This window comes from Convolutriloba macropyga, chromosome 6 (assembly GCF_964194025.1).
Source record: "Convolutriloba macropyga chromosome 6, txConMacr16.3, whole genome shotgun sequence".
NCBI classification, from domain to species: domain Eukaryota; kingdom Metazoa; phylum Xenacoelomorpha; order Acoela; family Convolutidae; genus Convolutriloba; species Convolutriloba macropyga.
The window spans coordinates 8,804,169-8,823,761 of NC_134473.1; the positions used below are offsets into that span (position 1 = coordinate 8,804,169).

At 35.7% G+C, this 19,593-nt stretch overlaps 4 protein-coding genes across 5 annotated transcripts in view; 3 read left to right on the plus strand and 1 right to left on the minus strand.

The window, feature by feature from the left end:
• LOC142341466 (bromodomain-containing protein 1-like) overlaps positions 1-19,593 on the minus strand; it is a 284,999-nt gene that overhangs the window by 186,343 nt on the left and 79,063 nt on the right. The gene's annotated exons all lie outside the window — the stretch shown is intronic.
• The window catches only part of LOC142341467 (tetratricopeptide repeat protein 7B-like), a 571,721-nt gene that overhangs the window by 1,700 nt on the left and 550,428 nt on the right, over positions 1-19,593 (plus strand). The window lies entirely within an intron of this gene.
• LOC142341468 (TAR DNA-binding protein 43-like) overlaps positions 1-19,593 on the plus strand; it is a 333,593-nt gene that overhangs the window by 1,698 nt on the left and 312,302 nt on the right. The gene's annotated exons all lie outside the window — the stretch shown is intronic.
• The window catches only part of LOC142340745 (trimethylamine monooxygenase-like), a 30,086-nt gene continuing 22,336 nt past the window's right edge, over positions 11,844-19,593 (plus strand). Inside the window, exon 1 of the mRNA XM_075391445.1 lies at positions 11,844-12,143. The gene's annotated coding sequence lies outside the window, so the exon portion shown is untranslated. The remainder of the gene's footprint in view (positions 12,144-19,593) is intronic.

Below are 19,593 nucleotides of genomic sequence, written 5' to 3' on the forward strand. Positions count from 1 at the left end.
CTTTTACGAATCTGATAGTACCAATGATTTGTTCAACAAATTCAACAGCCTTTTCCTGGAAATCACTAACAAGTATGCCCCTCTTAAATGCTTGGCTGATAAAAAATCGAAAATACCGAAATGGTTTACAAACACCCTTAAAAATTTACGCTTCAAAAAAAACCAAGCACATCGAAGTATGAAACAAAATCCGCATAACAAAGAAGCAGCAAAAAATTCAAATTGTTACGCGACAAGTTTGGAAAAAGTGTTAAAAAGCTAAGACAGATTTTTATGCACAAAAATTCGAATCATGTATTGGAGACTCAAGGCAGACATATAAGTTACTCAATGATATTAAAGGAACAACGCGAAACAGTTCACAAGTCCCTGCGTTGAATTCATGCAATGCACGTTGCACTGATCCAAGCAGCGCTGACATTGCTGAGGAATTTAACACATTCTTCACCAATGTTGGTCCGAAGTTGAAATACAACATTAAACACGTTCCTTTAACTAAGATCGACGAAGTTAATCACTCAATGTATCTAAAGCCAATAACCTGTGACGAGGTTAGGGAAATCATTGATAATCTGTATAATAAATTCTCATCTGGTGATGATGATATCTCAAATGTCATAGTCAAGTTATCATCAAATGTTACGATTCCATATCTAACCGAGATAATCAATTTATCTTTTGAAGAAGGAATATTTCCCGATGATCTGAAAAAGGCCAAAGTCATTCCTCTTCACAATGATGGATCAAAACTTGATGAAAATAACTAGACCAATTTCTCTACTAATTGTATGGAGTAAAATTATTGAACGTGCTTTGTTCATTCGCATATATGCTTACATGGAATATCATAATTTGTTTTTCAATAGGCAATTTGGATTTCGTACCAAACACAGCACAATTGACGCTCTAGTTGAATTAGTTGAAAAAATAAGATTGAACTGCCGAAATGTAAAAGCTATCAGTTTCTATCTTGATCTTAAAAAAGCTTTTGATACCATTGAGCATGATATCTTATTGAAAAAGATCGAAAATACTGGCATCAGAGGCCCAGCTCTAAGTTGGGTAACAACATACTTAAAAGGGAGACAACAGCGGGTTATTGTAAATGGAGCTTGTTGATCGTGGAAATCTATAGTTTGTGGGGTTCCACAAGGCTCAATACTGGGCCCGTTATTGTTCCTCATTTATATCAATGATCTGCCTTTAGTTTGCAAATCTCTTGATGTTATATTGTTTGCGGACGATACAAACCTCACCGCAATCAACAAAGACGATAATTCAGTGCAAGAAGATCTGCAAAGCATCAATAATTGGTTGATTGCTAATAAGTTAATACTAAATATGGATAAAACAGTACAAATAAATATAAGGAATAAAAATAGTGCTTCAAAATCAGTGTTTAAGTTTGATGATGTTTCTATTGAAGTTCGTAATCTCTGTAAGTATCTCGGAATCTATGTAGATAGTAAATGAAGTTTTCAATCACATATAGAAAATATTAAGAAAAGACTCTCAAAACAGTGTGGTATTATATGTAAGCTGCGTCACTATGTACCCCGTAAACAGCTAATTGATTACTATCGAAGCAATGTTAACCCAATAATTCAATACGGTATTTTGGTATATGGCTGTTGCAGTTACTCGTCGCTTCTACCTATCTACATTCTGCAGAAAAAAATTTTAAAATTCATTTACTTCAGGAAAAGGTCAGATAGTTCTAGGGACATTTTTATCTCTAATAAATTACTAACAGTATTCGAGTTCCATGTTTATGAGCTGCTGAAATTTGTCCTGAAATCATTGAAAAAGATGCATAGCGAAAGCTATCTAAATGAAATCTTTGAATATGAGAATAGTACCAGAAACACCAGAAGATCTACCAAAAACTACCTAAAGATACCCTCCTTTAAAACGCAGTGTGAGCGCTCCTCTATTTCATATCGTTGTGCAAAGCTATTTAACACGCTAAGAAAGAATGAAGTTCTAGCACCAAACATTGAAACCGAAATTTGGCAAAAAATATCGCTATTTTATCATAAATTTAAAGAAAGTTATTTGCTAAACAATGAGGAGCTGGTATCCTATATTTTTAAATAGTTTATTCCGTATCCACCCTCAAAATATTTTTTCACCTATTTCTTTTCCATGAACTTTTGTCAAAAATTGTTGCGGCACTTACTTTGTAAGTGCCGAGGCCTCAAAAATGGTATTATTTTTGCACAATAACGAAGTCTACACATAGAAAATTGACGATAAAGAATCGAATTGCAGGAAAAAAATTCTATTTGAATTTCTTTTTAAAAAATTTGCCAGGAATCAGTGGCTCTCTCGTTAAGCGTAACACAGCATACAGTGTTAGCGTTTGTTGGTAATGAGTCAAAAGAGAGAATCGTTTTGAGCTTAAAACCGCTTTTTTTTAAAAAAAATTTATTTTTCTGTTTTCGACATCAAAAAATTATTTTTTCTTATCGTTTTCTCTTCTAAGCTATTTAACTTGAGCCAGGGCAGATACTAGGTGGGCTTAATAGCCCCGTTTATCTGTCCTCTCCGAGATACCTTTGATAGGTAAGTAATTTCAATTGATATATATTATGAATTATATAATGTATTATGTAATTAATTAAATTGTTCATAATTTTTATGATAAAGGAGAAATTTATTCTTTCTTTCTTTCTTTAAAAATGGCTGGCAGTAACATATAGGAACAAATGTGTCAAGTTTTTACAACCACGACCTCGAATAGCTAAATTGGAACACTGAAGCAGTATCTTGAAACACCAAAAACAAATAAAAATGAACCGGCAGAACCTGCTATCACAAAAAACACTTTTTAAATTGGAAACTTAATATAATTTATGACCATACTATAAATCAGAATCGACATCCATTTTATCTTAGCCATGCTGAGTTTCTTGCGGACTGCCTTGATACAGAAGCCAAAATCCCAACGGCAGACATGCATGGGACCAAACTTGCATGCCATAAAAACTAATGCTGGAGCCAAGCAAGGTTTTGAGCAAGCTAACGCTCAACTTGTTGTTTATGTTGCTGAATATTCTGCTTTGTTGGAAGATCTGATTGAGAACTAAATTCTTTCATTTTAACACAATCATCAATTATTGGAGTAAAAGTGAAGTCACAGTCACCAGGAAAATTATCAAATCCTAACTTATTTCTGATTAAGCCGATCTGTACGACTTGTAGTATAAAGGAAAACTACGGTGACCTGTATTTTTTCTCTGCAATTCTGCATCTAAGCCTTATCTCAGATTTGCTGAAAACATTACACCGCAAAGGCAGACTCAAATAAATTTGTCTGTTTTTGGCCTCACGGAATTTAGTCAATTTCACTTGCGGAATTCAGGCAACATCCTAATGTTGCAGAATTAAGTTAAGTTCAGAAACGAAATCCACGTGCAATTTAACCTTATCTCAGAAGCCGCCAAAAAAACTTTTGATGGAGCAACTGTGCACTAACCACGATGGATCAGTAGGCAACAACAGTTCAGATGCAAAAGCACTATGACCAGAGTAGGATTACAAAGCCAAGACCAAAACCCATTCTCTGCGCAAGAATAATTCTGACAAGAATAATTCTGACCCGATGCCCCCACCTAACAGCCATAGCTCTTATCCCTGACGCTAAAAATGCGTAATACTTTCTTTTGCTGCCCTTTGTCAATCAGCAAATTTTTGGACATCAGATTTCCGACTCGCTTGTTTATTTTATCTATAATTTAACAAAAAAAGAATTAAAGAGAAAGAAAAAGAAGGAAAGAAACATAGAGAAGTGAATAAAAAACAACAATTACCCCATTTTTAGGGCCAACAAAGCAATAGCCATTTTCTGCACGGAAAATGGGTGCAATCATATGTCCCTCGCCTAGCAACCATAGGTCTTATCCCTTACGCTACCGATGCCTTGCGCTGCATTTGTTTAATGCCCTTTCATTGACAGCAGTATTTTGATCAATGAATTTTTGGCTCACTTCTTTTTGCTATGCGGCGTGCTCTATAAGCGCGAGAAGATGCACACAATTAGGAGCTTAGATATGAAAAGATCGAAAGAGGATAAAGAAAGAGAAAAGCAAGAACCAAAGAAAAAAGAAAAACTAACTGCCATTTTTTGCCCCGAAAACTATGCGTCTCTCTGCGCCCATACTCGGACTCAAAACCAAACCACTTGCTTAACAACAATTGGTCTTTTCCCTTACGCTACCAATGCCTGGTGCATGCTTCTATTTAGGAGCGCCATGACTTTGCAGATAACGAGCTTCTACATAGTGGTTTAGTGTGTGTTAAACCAAATGTAATACGCTAGGCTGCATGTTTAACGAGCGTTAAAAGATGCCAAGATTAGGAACTTATAAATAGTTAGATAACATTAAAATTATAGTAAATGTCAACAAAAAAACTATAGCGGAACTTATGCATAGTTAGATTGCACTTAAATTATAATAAATGTCTCGAAAAAAACTACAACAAAGAAAGATAAAAAGAGAAGTAAAGAGGATAAAGATAGAAAGGAAAAAACACAGAAATAACTGAAAAGCAACAACTACTAACTCGGGCGCGAACGAGTGCCCCTCGCACAACAGCCATTGATCTTATTCCTTACGCTACGGATGCCTATTTACGTCTACTGCATTACTATATCAGCAAGATTTTGGTAAAAAGCTATAAGACTCTCTTGTTTTTCCAATGCGGCATAAAAACATGCACAAATTAGGAGCTTAAAAAAGATAAGAGAGAAAGAGGAAAAAGAAAGAAAAGGCGAAAAAAAACAAAAAAAAGAAAAACAACTTGCAAATTTTTTTGCCCATGAAAACATGACAAGAAAAATTTGTCTTTCTCTGCCCATATTTGGGCTCAAACCCTTGTCCTTCCTTTACAGCTCTCGGTCGTATCCCTTAAAATACCAATGCTTCTTGCTCAGGTCTGTTGCTCTTTTTAGATCAGCATTTTTGGCCAAGAACTATTCGGCTTGCTTAATTTTGCCATGTGGCACGCTTTATAAGCGCAAAGATATGCGCAATTTCGGAGCTCAGACACACTGGTATAGCGCATTATAAAAACCACATACAGAGTAATGCTGCAGCTTTAAAGACCATTAAAGAATGCGAAGACAGGAGCGCTGTTAACCATTGTTCTGAAATGCAACTTTTGATAGATAGAAGAAAGAAAATATTATAACGAAGACAGATAACAAAAGAATTAGAGAAAGAAAAAAATTAAGAAGTAAAGAAAAAGGCAGGAATGGCTAACAAACAACACTTACCCATTTCCGGGCCAGGAATATTGGAGCAATTTTTGGCACCAACTCGGGTGCAACCCGATGCCCCGATCTAACAGCCATTGGTTTTATCCCTGACGCTACAAATGCGTATTACTTTCGTCTGGGTCCCTTTGTAAATCAACAACTTGCTAGTCGTCCAATTTTCATTATATTTTTGTTTTCATTATTTCTCATTTTATTATTTCGCTATTTACTCGCTTTTTATTTTAGTCAATGAGCGCAAAAACATAAGAATATTAGAAGTTTAATTATGGTGGTATAGCGCGTCTCAAAGAGCATCTGTAACGCACGCTGGCACCTTTCAGGACAATTAAAGCATGAGACCACAGAAGCGCAATTAGCTATTGCACTCCAAGCCAAGTGCAATTTAAATTTAAAAGAATAGATAAACAGAAAAAAGGGAAACAAATTAATAAACAAAATGAGAATTAAAGCGATAGAAAAAGAAGGAAAGAAACATAGAGAGAAATGAAAAAAATAACAATTACCCCCTTCTTAGGGCCAACAAAACAAAAACCATTTTCTGCAAACCAAAAATAGGTGCAATCCTAAGTCCCTCGCTTATCAATCATGGTTCTTATCCCCGAAGAGAAAAATAGAAAGAAAGGAAAACGACAGAAAAAGAGAAAAGAGAAAAAGGAGCGAAAAGGAACTGAAAAAATAACTTTTCAATTTTTCGAAAATGGAAAGTGTGAATCTTGTTCTGTCCCTACTTGGACTCAAACCCCTGCCCCTCGCTTAACAGCCAATGTTCCCATCACTTAAGCTACCATTGCTTATTGTTTACGCCTGTTGCATTTATATATCAGCAAAGTTTTGGTAATTGGCCCATAGGCTCGCTTGTTTTTGCTATGCCGCATGCTTTATGAGCGCTAAAAGATGCACACAATTACTAGCTTAGATATGAAAAGGTCAGAAGAGAAAGAAAGAAGCAAGAACGAAAAACCAATTGCCAATTCTTTACCCACAAAATTATGCGTCTGTCTCCGTCCATACTCGGACTCGAACCCCAGCCACTTGCTTAACGATTGACCTTTTTCCTTACGATAAAAATACCTATCGCTTGCTTCTATTGGTGAGATTACGCTCGCTTTTTTGAATTGCGGCATGATTTATGGGCGCAAAAACGTGGGTGCTTAAATATGGCAGTATAGCGCGTCTCAAAACGCATGTATTACGCTAGGCCGCATGTTTAAGGCCCTTGAATTACGTGAAGATCAGAGGATTAAACATGGCGGTATACCTGCTTACACTTAATAGAGACTAGAGTAAAAATGAAGAAAAAAGAAATGAAAAACGGGGAGGAAGAGAAAACAGACAGACAGACAGACAGACAGACAGACAGACAGACAGACAGACAGACAGTCAGACAGACAGACAGACAGACAGACAGACAGACAGACAGACATACAGACAGACAGAGAGAGAGAGTGTGTACAAGAGAAAGAAAATAAAAAAGCAAAGATGAGGAAAAAGATAAGACACACACAAACACACACTCGCGCGCATGCACACACAGAGAAAAGAAAGCAAAATAAAAAAAGTAGAGAAACCAAAGAAGACACAAAAAAAGTGACAAGTAAGAGCAAAAATACGAAGAAAGAAAGGAAGAGCAACAGAAAGAGATAAAAAATTAACATACAATTAAAAGAGGGAAAAGAAAGAAAGAGAAAGACAAATAAGAGAGAGACGAAAGAGGAAAACGAAATGAAAAAAGAAAAGAGAATGAAAGACAGGAAAGAAAAAAGACTAAGTAAACAGAGGGAAGAGAAAAGAAAGAGAAAAAAAGACAGAGAGAGAGAGAAAGAGAGTACAAAAAACGAGAAAAGAAAGAGAAAGAAGGAAAAAAGAAAGATGAAGAAAGAAATAAAGACACTTAAACAAACACACACATATACACGCACACACACACACACACAAACGAGAGAGAAAAAAGAAAGATTAAAGAAGGAGAGAAAGAAGGAAAGAGAAAAAGAAAGATGCAGAAAAAGATAGACAGAAAGAAAGAAAAGAAGACAGAAAGGAAGGAAGAATGAAAAAAAACGAAGGACGAAGGAAGTAACGAAAGGAAGATAAAAAAAACAATAAACGGAAAGAAATGAAGAACGGAAGAAAAAGACAACTAACTACCTAATTTTCCCCCGAGGTTGTTCGTCTTTATCGGCCCGTACTCTGGCTCGAACCCATGTCTGCGAGAACCACAGACTGCGAGAAACGATTTATTGCGGCGCGATCAGGCAAGCCCGATCTCTCTGGTCCCTAGTATGCATTTGACTGAGAAACACATATTTGCCCTGCTTCTTCTTCTTATCGTAGGCGGCATTGATACAAACCCCGACCCAACGCCCTGTGCTATTTGTCACCGTAGCAATTGGAATCAATCTGGCGTCTGGTGCGGCCAAGGAGGATGGGTACAGCTGAATTTCATCAATTTACATTCCATAGAGCAATGGAACAACAAGTTCGACTGTATGCGCTGCTCTTGGTGGAAGGAAATAGAAACAAATACAAGGCAAATTTTCTCCAATCACAACAACATAAACCTCAAGATTCATAAACTGAATTGTAATGGTCTCAAACACAAAGCAGACAGCATAATAGACTCGATGAAGAAACATGACATCCAAACAGCTGCCATCCAGGAGACCAACCTCAACGAAAAATCCACCCTCAAAAGCCAACCTGGCTCCTGCATAAACCAAGAAAATAGGACCAAAAAAAGAAGCAACGGTAGAGTGGAAGGTTTTATCATTAAGGACACAATTCTGTTTCAAGAACTCAAACTCAAGACCTCTGACAAACACCTAGAAGTCCAAGACATAGAACACACCACAAGTGGTAATAACATCAAAATAGTGAACACCTACATACCACCATCTAGCTGTGATGCAGGATCCAAGACATCAATCAGTAAACTACTTGGGTTAGAAGACTGCATTATTGTCGGTTATTTCGATTCTCATACCCTCTATGGCACACAAAAATTACCCCCAAGACACAAGAAGAAACAATATTGCAAGTGAAATAGACCTCTCTAATCATGTAATACTCAACAGAAAAGCCAGCACAAGAATAACGGGTTCTTGTAAAAGCTCACTGGATATCAGTCTCGCCAGCTCAAGCTTAGCAATGAACATCGACTCGCACACGAAGTACGCATTAGACTCAGACTATTTACCAACAAATCTATCCATCATCTGTGAACTCATCACACACACACACAACATCACAAAGAACTTTCATCAACTTCCGCAAAGCTGACTGGGCAAGTTTTCAAGACATTGAATTAAAACTAAAGAAACAACAAAGGCCAACAAATGTCTACCACGCGGAAAAGACCTTAAGGAAAGCCATAAATGCAGCGGCTGGCAGTCACATCCCACATGGAAGAAAGAAGAATTAAGAAGTGGTTGACAGCAAAGCATGTTTCCTGAAAAGAAAGAGATGAAATTCAAAGAAGACATCCTGGGACCGCAAGATAACGCAACTTAATGTTTAATTAAAGAAACTTGTTCAAAGTCAAAAGCGCAAAAAGTGGACCAAGTTTGTACTCACTCACAGAAGTAACTGCTCTAAACTCTAGGGCGGAGTAAGACTTTCGTCAAGTAACGCTAAACCACCTGTAAACAGAGCCATACTTTGACGCGAACAAAACTACTACTCGCCATGATCCAAGGAAATGCGCGAACAACTTTAACCAACAATACACTTCACACCACAAGAAAATGAAAAACAGTGAGGAAACACACTGAGAACAATAAGAACACTGGAAATAGAGGGCAGAAAGTTTAGGTGTAACACAGTGAAAGAAGCTATAAGAGACACAAAGAAAAGTAAGGCACTGGGCCCAGATAGAATAGCGCCAATCCACTTACACCATAAAGGTCCCATAGCACAGATATCTCACTGACACCATAAACCTTTATAAACAGTGCAGAAATTCCGAACATCTGGAAAGTTGGCCAAGTTACCCCTACACAAGCCGGGAAAACCCATAGACGAATCTAAAAGCTTCACATCTATTGCACAAATCTCCCCCTTGCAAAACTAACAGAAAAACTCTTACTAAGAGACTTTAAGGAATATCCACTAAAAGAACATCAGCATGGCTTTAGAGCTGAACACTCCACAACAACAGCTCTCAACATTGTCACCAAGGGTATACAAAAAGGCTTTAATCAAAAGAGACCCTGCAAACTTACTCTACTAGTAGTCTTAAACCTCACCGCCGCTTTCGACACGGTTGATCGAAAGCTACTACTAAGAGACAAACTCGAGGCACCAACAACGAAAAACACAAAAAGATGGGTCGCTTCATACTTACCGGAAGATTTTCTTACGTAAAATATAACAAATCAAAGTAGAGAAAAGTCAAACAGGCTGTCCCCGCAAGTGGACTATTATTGCCAAAGCTCTTCAACATCTACAAGAGGTTGAAAAATCACGTGACATAATAACTCCATGACCAAATATTTTGCACGACTGGCTAGAATAAAGAAAACTTAAATTATCTGCTGAGAAATCAAGTGCAACTGTGTTAACAACCTGGAGCAAGCAGGCCAAGATTAACCCACACCTCACTATCAATAATTCACCAATACCAGTAAAATCCAAAGTCAAAGTACTTGGTGTTATCTTTGATAGTATACTCAACTTTGGAGAAATGTAAAAAGCGACAAAAAGAAATTACAAAAGCGCAATAGCATGGTGAAAAAGATTGTTGGTAGCGACTGGTGCTGCACAAAATAGACACTCTCGGTGACTTACAAGGCTATTGTTCAGAGCATCTGAACTACGGTGCTCCCATTTGGGCTTCCACGATCAGCAATACAAATTGGAACCATCTGCAAACGCAACAACATTACTTTGCGCACAATTACTGGCTGTGTAAAAATGTCTGACATCAATGACTTACACAACGAGGGTGGAATGCTGAACATAAAACAACCTCTTCAACCAGTTTTCGTCCCATGAGACCGACACTAAGTGTTACTTATAGGGACCGTGTGAAGCAACACACAAACAATAAAGAGCAATTAAATCGCAAAGAATACAAAAATGCGCTCAAAAGCATCCACCGACACAACGTCCATACTCAGTTTAACGGAAACAGCAAGCAACTAGGTAGACATCTACCAAAGATAGCAGAAAAACAAACGCTGCTACGAATTCGACGTATCCGACTAGCACAACTGAGAACAACTGGATACTGTACCCTGCTGAACTTTTACTTGAGTGGAATCTGTGACAAAGCTGATAACCACTGCCCCAAGTGTGATGTAGCACCACATGACGTAAATCACATTTTAAACTGCAGTAAGAACACCACGGACCTGAAATTAATTGACCTGTGGGAAAGACCAGTAGAGGTACCCAAATGGCTACTCCATCAGTCCTAGTGGACCACACTGCAGAAGAATCCGTGTTCCTTGCCCCTTTCCCCTTTTGTTGACGATGCCCCTACTGGTCCCCCTGACCCGGGGACCGCATGTCATTCACCACGGCGTAGATGCAGAAAGGTCACCGCACCACAAGCAAGTTGTGGATAGGCAGTCACACACTACTACTAATATAACTATTATTATTATGATACAAATGCAACTAGGATACCAGTTGAAACTGCAATAAGCCCCTGTATCCCGCCAAAATTACCTGCGAATTGCAACTCTGTGCGACAGCTACAATAACAACAAAAACATGAAAAAGATGCTCCGCCAATACTCCTCTTCGAGTCGTAAAAAACGACAGCGCACCAATACAATCCAATTCTTGGATTGTAAAAAAAATTGATTCTTGGATTGCCATATAGCTTCACTCAGCTCTACAGCTTTGCAGCTCTAAAAGGCAAAACGTTCCCACATATTCGAGAAATTGGTTTACAAATTCTTACAGGGCAAAAATTCCAATTTATCAAATCTCACACGCTAAAAAATTTAAAGTTATAAGATTTTCCGGGACAAAATTTCTCCGTCATAAGATTTTCAAGAAAGATTGTTAATCGTGCAAGATCTCGAAAGGCCTGATCAAGGTTCAAAACCAATGATAATTACAAAAAAACAAAGGAAATAATTATATGTAAAAAAGATGGGCGGAGCAGCTGAAATTGAGGTAGCAGCAGCAGCTTTCAGTATCACACAAACATTGATCGATAAAAGTCTTTTCAACTGCAACACGCCGCCATCTTGTGTCATACAAAATTATGTAAAGATTTTATTCACACGATTGCAATGAAACAAGCCTTACTCTTCTAATCCCTGATAATACATCAACTCAAGTGATCAATTTCCGATAGTGATCTCTAATGTTAAGGACAAATAGACTTGCTGAGGATGGAACGTTATTAAGCTTCAAACTAAATGCTATCGAACTAAGCTTGAGACCCACTCACTGAGATCTGAGGATAAAACCCGACACGTCAAAGTTGATAGTTAAGAAGTCAACGGATGAACGGAGTATAAAATTGACGTCTCCGGGACTATTTATGGTCAGAAGACACTTTCTGATTTTGAAGTCGATGTTTTTGTAAATTTGCACAGTTAGAAGTCGCAGGCGCCAGATTAGCAGCAGACTTTAACCTTATTCGACAAAATTACACAGAAGTAACTAATCTGCGGCATTAGCCCTAAAACAAGTGTTTAAATTGAAGCTGAAATCTAGATTGCGTTCGAAAAGAGCATAAAGGAAAATCGAAGATAAACAATAAACCCGATTACTTTCGAATAATAAGAAATAGTAATTGAAGATCGAAGCGAATCGCGAAAAAGACATCACTGGTTACTCCAGTCAACCTAATCGACATATTGTTCAAATAACAGTTAACATCTTTTCCAACGCAAGACTTCCTCTGGTATGTACACAAAAAAATTCAATATATTATTCTGGTATACACACAAAATGCAACAAAACGACGCATTTTCAAATGAATCAAGAACAAAAATTATTTGAAACTTCACTGCTGCGCACTATACACCAATGCAGTGCTGGAGCCCCGGTAGCACAGGCAGTTTTTTCAGCGAGGGCAACATAGATCTTATTTAGATGTCGAATACGAATAAAAAAGGTGAAGAAAAAACCGAAAAATTTTTTACGCAGCAAATAGTTTAAGATTCAATTAACAGGATAAATAATCCGTTCATACGAAACTGAATCAATCGCCTCTAATATGTTTAAAATCACTCAAGATCACTCTTATGAAAAGTAGTCTGCAATTGGTCTCCCACTTGTCAATTAGGCTTTCCTTCAGGTATCTCTGATACGTTGATAGCAGGTATAGTGGAGGAAAACAGCGACAAATTCGACAAAGTTTACTAGGGCAAATTGTACCTAGTTAGCGCAAAAAAATACCAAGCGCCCCAAAGCACGTATAACGTAAAAATCTAACAATTAAGACATATTCAACTGAAAAACGAATTACTCTCAAAGCAAGGAGATGGGGCCAAATTTTAGAGTCAGGAGATCGAGGAGTTATATTTAAGCGTCTTTTGTAGGCTATATTGCATAGAGTCCAGATTGCAAAGGGTACGGAAAAATCGCCTACAGATTAGCTGAACCATTTTGAACAAACTTTTGTCCAGATAAAGATTTCAAAATTAAAATTTTTGGAAAATATTGTTTTCAAATCTTTGTCTAACACTCTCTAAAAGCAGCTTAATTTTACCCTCGGGCTTTAAAAGTTTATTCTTCTTCAGAAGACAAAAAGTAAAATCTGTCAGTTGATAAACTTAAACGAAAATCAGCTTTTGCGTCACCGTTACCATCAGTAGCTTTAGGACTAAAGTTCTTAAAATACAGAAAAAAAAACACTTTAGAACAACGTGTGAAATAAAGAGAGTCAAAATTCTACAAAATCTTTAAAAAATTGCTGACTATAAAAAATAAAGCATTATACAAAATACAACAAATAGAAAAGCAGTTGAAAAAAATCTTGGGTACAGTCAATCCATTTTTAGGAGTTTTAGCATTTGTTAGAAACAAGGAGCGTTGCATCCGCGCTTTTAGTCCTTTAACCATAGAAAGTACTAAATGCACGTGACGAGAGAAGCAAAACAGGTTGAAACCTCAGAACTTCTTAAGGAATATCTTTGCAAGAATAAAAAAATTTTAAAAATCAATAGATCAACTAATCATTACTACTAGTTTATCAGTTTCTATTTATGACGTACAAGTGCAAAAACTACAACAAAACTTTACCTGGAGATGAGGTCATCCTTTAAGCGTTAACTGCAAAAAAATTTTATGAGAAAGCCACATACATTATTATTCCACGATGGCAAGTTTGGACTTTGTCATGCAATTTTCCGTACAACTTACGTAAAATTTTGTCCTTTTTCTTTAAATGCTGTGTGTTTCAATGTTGCGCTGTTCAAATGAGTTTATATATCTAGTGCAAATAAAGCACGCATATTTTATTCGTTAAATTTGTCATAGAATTCCAATGACCGTCATATGGTATCCTAAACAGCCTATTTTGCCTCATTTATGGACACCGCGGGACGTAGTAGGAATCGGTAATTTTGCATGTTTTAAGATAGTCATAGGAAAACACTTATAGCGAGGGCAGATTTTCCGTCGCGTCAGTTTACTATACCATTGCATAGTTATGTATTTATTTCGTCCGATATCAGTTGTTCTAGCTTCCGATCTTCGTCCGTCTGTTTCTATAGGTCACTGGTATAACAAAAGACTGGATACGATAAGTCTTAACGTGCATTCGTTTATTATTATCAAAATCAAAGTTCATCAAATCACACATTCACATTTCTCATGCCAAACAACGAATTCCGGGGCATGTTTTGCCAACTGACCCATGTTTTTCTTTTCTTACGTTTCCTGCGCTATTTCATTCGCATGAAGATTTTCTCATTGCTGGTAACTTAGTTGTTTTAAAAACTAACACCACATTAACTCCTAGTATAACGCAATAACTTAATACATTTATCATTTGAGTGGTCCTGAAAACTTTCTGCAGCCCATACACATTTCTGTAAAATCGTGTGAAATGTTGTTTCAAATAGTCGCGTTCTTTTTCCTAGACCAATCACTGCAAGCATCAAAGGTTTTTGTTGTCAATTTTGAGAATTCTAATTTGCTGTTGTTTTAAAATCTCCAGGGTCTGCGTACAGAACTACATCGTGCGCTGTACCAAATGTGGCATATATATTAACAAGGCGGCTCGGTAATGTGCAATGGCACATAAGGTTCCGACCCCGCCCATCCACAATTTTGGCATAATTGTCTACCAAATGAGGAACAGATAGAAAAACCCAAAAATTATTTTTTGCGAATCCCCAAAAAGCCCAAGTCTTTTTCGAAAAATTCTGTATGAACGATAAGATAACCTCCAAAACAAATAACTCAGTGGAGTAAAAATTGATGCATTAGATTGCTGTAATATGTCAATATTAAGAAAGCGAGTCAAAACGAACAGCAAAATCAAACAACAACAACAACAAACATTAATTACATCAAAAAATTTATGTCCCTCTTAAAAACTAAATTTAATAACAAAGTCAACATACCGTCAGACAAACCTGAAACTAAACAAAAATAACTTATAAATCACCAGAAAACATATGCGACCAGTCCATAAAAAGGTTTGGTAACAATTATACAAAAAAGAACAAAAACAGAAAAGTAAAAAAAATTAACTTATTTTTTTGAAACAATTAACTTCAAAGTAATAAATACCATTAGGAATAAATTAATATTACCACAAATTTGCGATTATCACTGCTTCTATAGAAGGGCATTAGGACCTGACCTTATTCATTTTTTAGAGCGGCTAAAAAGAACAACAAAGAACAAACAAAATTTCAATTGAAACTTGCCAGAAAACGCTGTCAAAACCGTCAAGCCAAATTTTGGCACTCAAAATATATTTGATTGCGCCTTCTTCAAACAGCTATAATGTAGTACGTGGCCATTCATTAGTAAGACTAGGTAACAAGTAGACAAAAAAGCGAAGTGCTAAAGTATGTAATACTTTTAATTTTTTTTTTCGAAACAAAATTACATTCAATGTCATGAAAGGCATTAATTACAAAAAGAGCTATTTAAATATCGTCGTTTTTTCATGAAAAGGAAACCCTCGAGACCTGTAATTATCCAGAATATTTCTTGCATCTACAAAAAGAACGTCAAATATGACAAAAATCAAATTAATTTATTTTTTTTTGTGAAAAAGCGGTGTCGAAGCCAGTAAGGTCATAACAAAATCTTTAAAAAAAAGATTTTGGGACACAAATCCCTTTTATTCCCTTGACACCCATAATGTCATATTTGACCTGTAATCAACTAACGAGATTAGGTAACAAAAAGAAACATAAAAAGAACAAAATTGCGAAGTTAAAAAAGTTCTTTTTTTAATTTTGGAAAACGATGGGTTTGAAAGTCGTAAAAGCCATCAGCTATCTGCTAATATCAGAATATTGGTTTTTCTATTTTTCCATGAAAAGCCAATGAAAGCTATCACTCTACAGGAAATTTCATACGACCGAAACGACAAAGTATAAATGACAGTTAAGACAAAATTAAAAAATTCAATTGATTTCTTCAAGAAAGAGGCGTCGAGGCCATTAAAACGATGATTTATATCTTTCAGGACTTTAATATGTTCAATTGTGCTTTAATTTGAATGCTAATAAGGTGACATGAGAACTGTCAATAATGTGATAATGTGACAAAATTAGAAAACGTGAAAAACTGGCAAATATCAAAACAAACAAAAATCTAAAATCTTGTAGTATCAAAGCCAGAAAACAATAATTTCAGACTTAAAACTGCAACCGAGAATAAATGTTAACTCAGTAGAAAGAAGAAGCAGTCTTTTTTTGCTGACACTAAGCTGGAAGTTGAACAAATTAAGAAAAAAATAGAGGAAAAGTTAATTAAGCCATTATTTATTGAAAAGTCAATTATTTTTAAAAAAGAAACGACCATAAACTTTCAATTAAAAAATAAATGCATTAGCCTGGAGCTGTTTAGCAAGCGAATTGGTTGGACCTATCACTCCTGAGCTTTGATTTGATATGTTCTGTTCTTTATTATTAAAAAAAAAGTCTTTTTTAAAAAAAAAAGACCGACTGATTACAACCCGATTTTTTTTTGGATTGTAACAGTCCAAGAATGGCCCAAAACTACCCCTGTTAATACTTATTGTCCGTTAAGAACAATTGATTTTTCAAATGTTGTAGATATAGATAATTTCTGAGTTGAAACTCAAAATAAATTTTGCATTTTTGATAATCAACGAGTAAAGTTAGCAAAAAACGGCAAAGTTTTAACTACAAGGCACTCTCTGCGGACTCTGAAGTAGAAATAGCCCCCCTCTGAGTCTACAAAGATTGTATGAGTGTTGTTTGGGGGTGTACTGTAGGCAAATTTAATCAAAGTGGACTAAAGTAGCTTATTTCGTGCTGTTGTTGATGAAAAAGGCTAAATTTTGAAATGTTTATCCAGATTTTTTGACCAAAAAATTAAATCAAAACAATCAAAAAGGCTTGTTCGTCTTCAAAAATAAAATCAACGACACTATTCTTAAAAATTATAACAAATTTTAGCAAAATTGACGAAAATTTAGGCAAAAATTCCGGAAAATGTGAATAAAAACAACGTGAATTCACTCTTCTTTTCTCAGAAGTTTAAGCCTCGATAACTCCCTGTAGAAAACGAAAATTAAAAAAATCTTTTCAATTCCATATTCTACGCTGGACGAGCTTTCTAATGATACCAGTCTCAACTCTCTACGATGAATATATCGAGCGGCGAAAATTCACGGAACAAAAAAAAACCCAGTTGAGTATATAGTTCCTCCCCCCTCAAGAGGGTCGGAACAATAAGGCCGATTAAACTGCGCGGGAGACCGATCTCTATTGGTAAAATTTTCGATAATTTACAAAAAAATTAGAACTAACTGGAAGATATTCTTCAAATAAATTTGAGTGCAATCACCGCACTTTTTAATGGAGGAGCACACCAAAATCAATACATAGCTAACAACAATTTACCGGAAAATAGCCGCCGATGACACACATTGGGATTGAAACAAAAAAAAGGAGATAGAAATTGACCGAATTTTTTCGCTGTTTCATTTTTACTGTCAAAAAGTGATCTAACTTGGGGTGCAGTTTCAGTTAGATTCTTAAACTATACTTAATTCAGCTTCTAAACTGAAAGCTATCAAGCTTAATACTGATGTCAGCTAGCAGTCGCTCTAATGAACTTTGATCACCTAATGCACTATGACTTAATGACCGGGCTTTATCGGTTTATCCCGTTTTTGATTTTGCTCTGTTGCCTTTGACTACATTCAATATATTGCGTAATTCAATGCATAAAAGAATTGAAAATCCATTCAGTTGAAGCACTGAGTGAGGAAAGTCAGAAGCCAAGCGTTACCATCGTGACTTATGTAATACGAAAAATGTGATCAAAAGGTAAAGCGACTTAAAAAATTGTATCTGATAAATTCTCAGCTTTAAATTGATTCAGTTCAACAACTGATTATCAATAGATAAAGTACAACAGAAGATACATCTCTAAAAAATCGAGCAACAAGAAATATTTAGAAAAACAAAATAAAAAAAATTGAAATTTTATAATAATAAACTCTGAAAATTGAAAACTTTCAATTACTGTTCCCAACACTACTTAAGAAGCAGTTCCTGCTGATTTATTAAGCACCTAGGTAACACCCAAACGCATTGAAAAACACATAAAACGGTAGCAACAAAAACTTCGAAAAAACTGCAGAAATGATTATTTTAGTTTATGAAAATATGTGCATTAAACCTTAAATTATTTCCATTTAATAACATAAACTCGCGAACAAATCTAACTAAACAGTAAAACATGAAGACTATTCAAGGTTCTTAAAAAAACTAATTAATATTTTCGTAATCAAAAGGCCACAAAAACCAACCAAGCTAATCCCAACCAAACATGGAAACCCAGATACTGAAAACATAAAAAAGGACAAAAACCACTAAAAAAGCGTTTAAGACGGCGAAGTCACAAAAATAGCTCAAGATTGCAAAACAATCATATATGATTAAGATTGTCAAAAATGCTCCCAAAACGTATAGTTACTTGTTACTTTGGTCAAAAAACCATTTAACCTAAAAAAGTGAAGTTAAAACTAAAAAGCGCTTCCAAAAGAACCGCACATGATCAAAGTATTTCACTCGCTTCACGACAATTTTTTCACACCTACTTTGGTCGCTCTCAAAAACGACATAAGAACAAAAATTTCTCTCGCTCGTTCGCTCTCTCTCTCTCTCTCTCTCTCTCTCTCTCTCTCTTCTCAATTCGTTCGGCTGTTTGACCTAAACGCTTGATTTTTACGTGCGGCATTGACTTCTACATCCTGTTTTAAAAACACTCCAAAAAATTATCGATAAATAAGCATAGCCTGAAGAGTTCCGGAAAATACTCAAAGATAGCTTCGCCAAAAAATCAGCCTATCCAATTTCTAGTTTCTGATCGCAGTGAGCATCAAAGAAGAGAGAAGACTATCTTAATTGAAAAGAAAAACAAAATTTAACTGAAGTAATATAAAAAAATGTCAATTAATTTTTCACTTTGTACAAGTACAAATACAAAAGGAAACAATATTTCAGGTACTCAAGACAATTTAGTTGCTTACACAAAATTGCACAGGCCAAAAAAAACCAAAACGTCTCCAATTGTGAAAAATAAAAGCGAAAAAGCAGGAAATTTAGAACAAATTTACAGAATCTACTCAAGAGCATTCAGCTTACATTTAGTGACAAGTAAAAGCAATGCAATACAATACAATAATACGGGTGTGACAGAAATCGCTAAAATAAGCCTTAAAAGCGGAGAATTAGTTGAAAAACCTTCAAATTAGCGTAAAACTCCCTTTAACTACCAAATACCTTCGAAACGGTATAAAAACAACCTTAGAAATATAACTTAAGTCTTAAATAACCTCTTAGACAACATCAAAAACCGAAGTGTCATCAAATTCTTTTAGTCATTTTGAGTCTTTTAATTATTTTAGTCTAATTGAAATAATCTGCTTAAATCAAACTGAAACAGTAAAGTTCTTAAGTCAGTTTGTCGAATAAGGTCAGTCAAAAACTGAAGATAGAAATGACTTCAAAAACAATCAATTACCAACATTTAATATGCACATATATTTTTTAATTCAACATTTCGCCAGCCCTATGTGAACGCATTACAAGTTCATTTTTCACCGTACATACTCAAATTCGAACAATTACCGCAAGCTTCTTTGCAGCATCACCTCCCTAATACAGTTAAACATATGCCTTTTA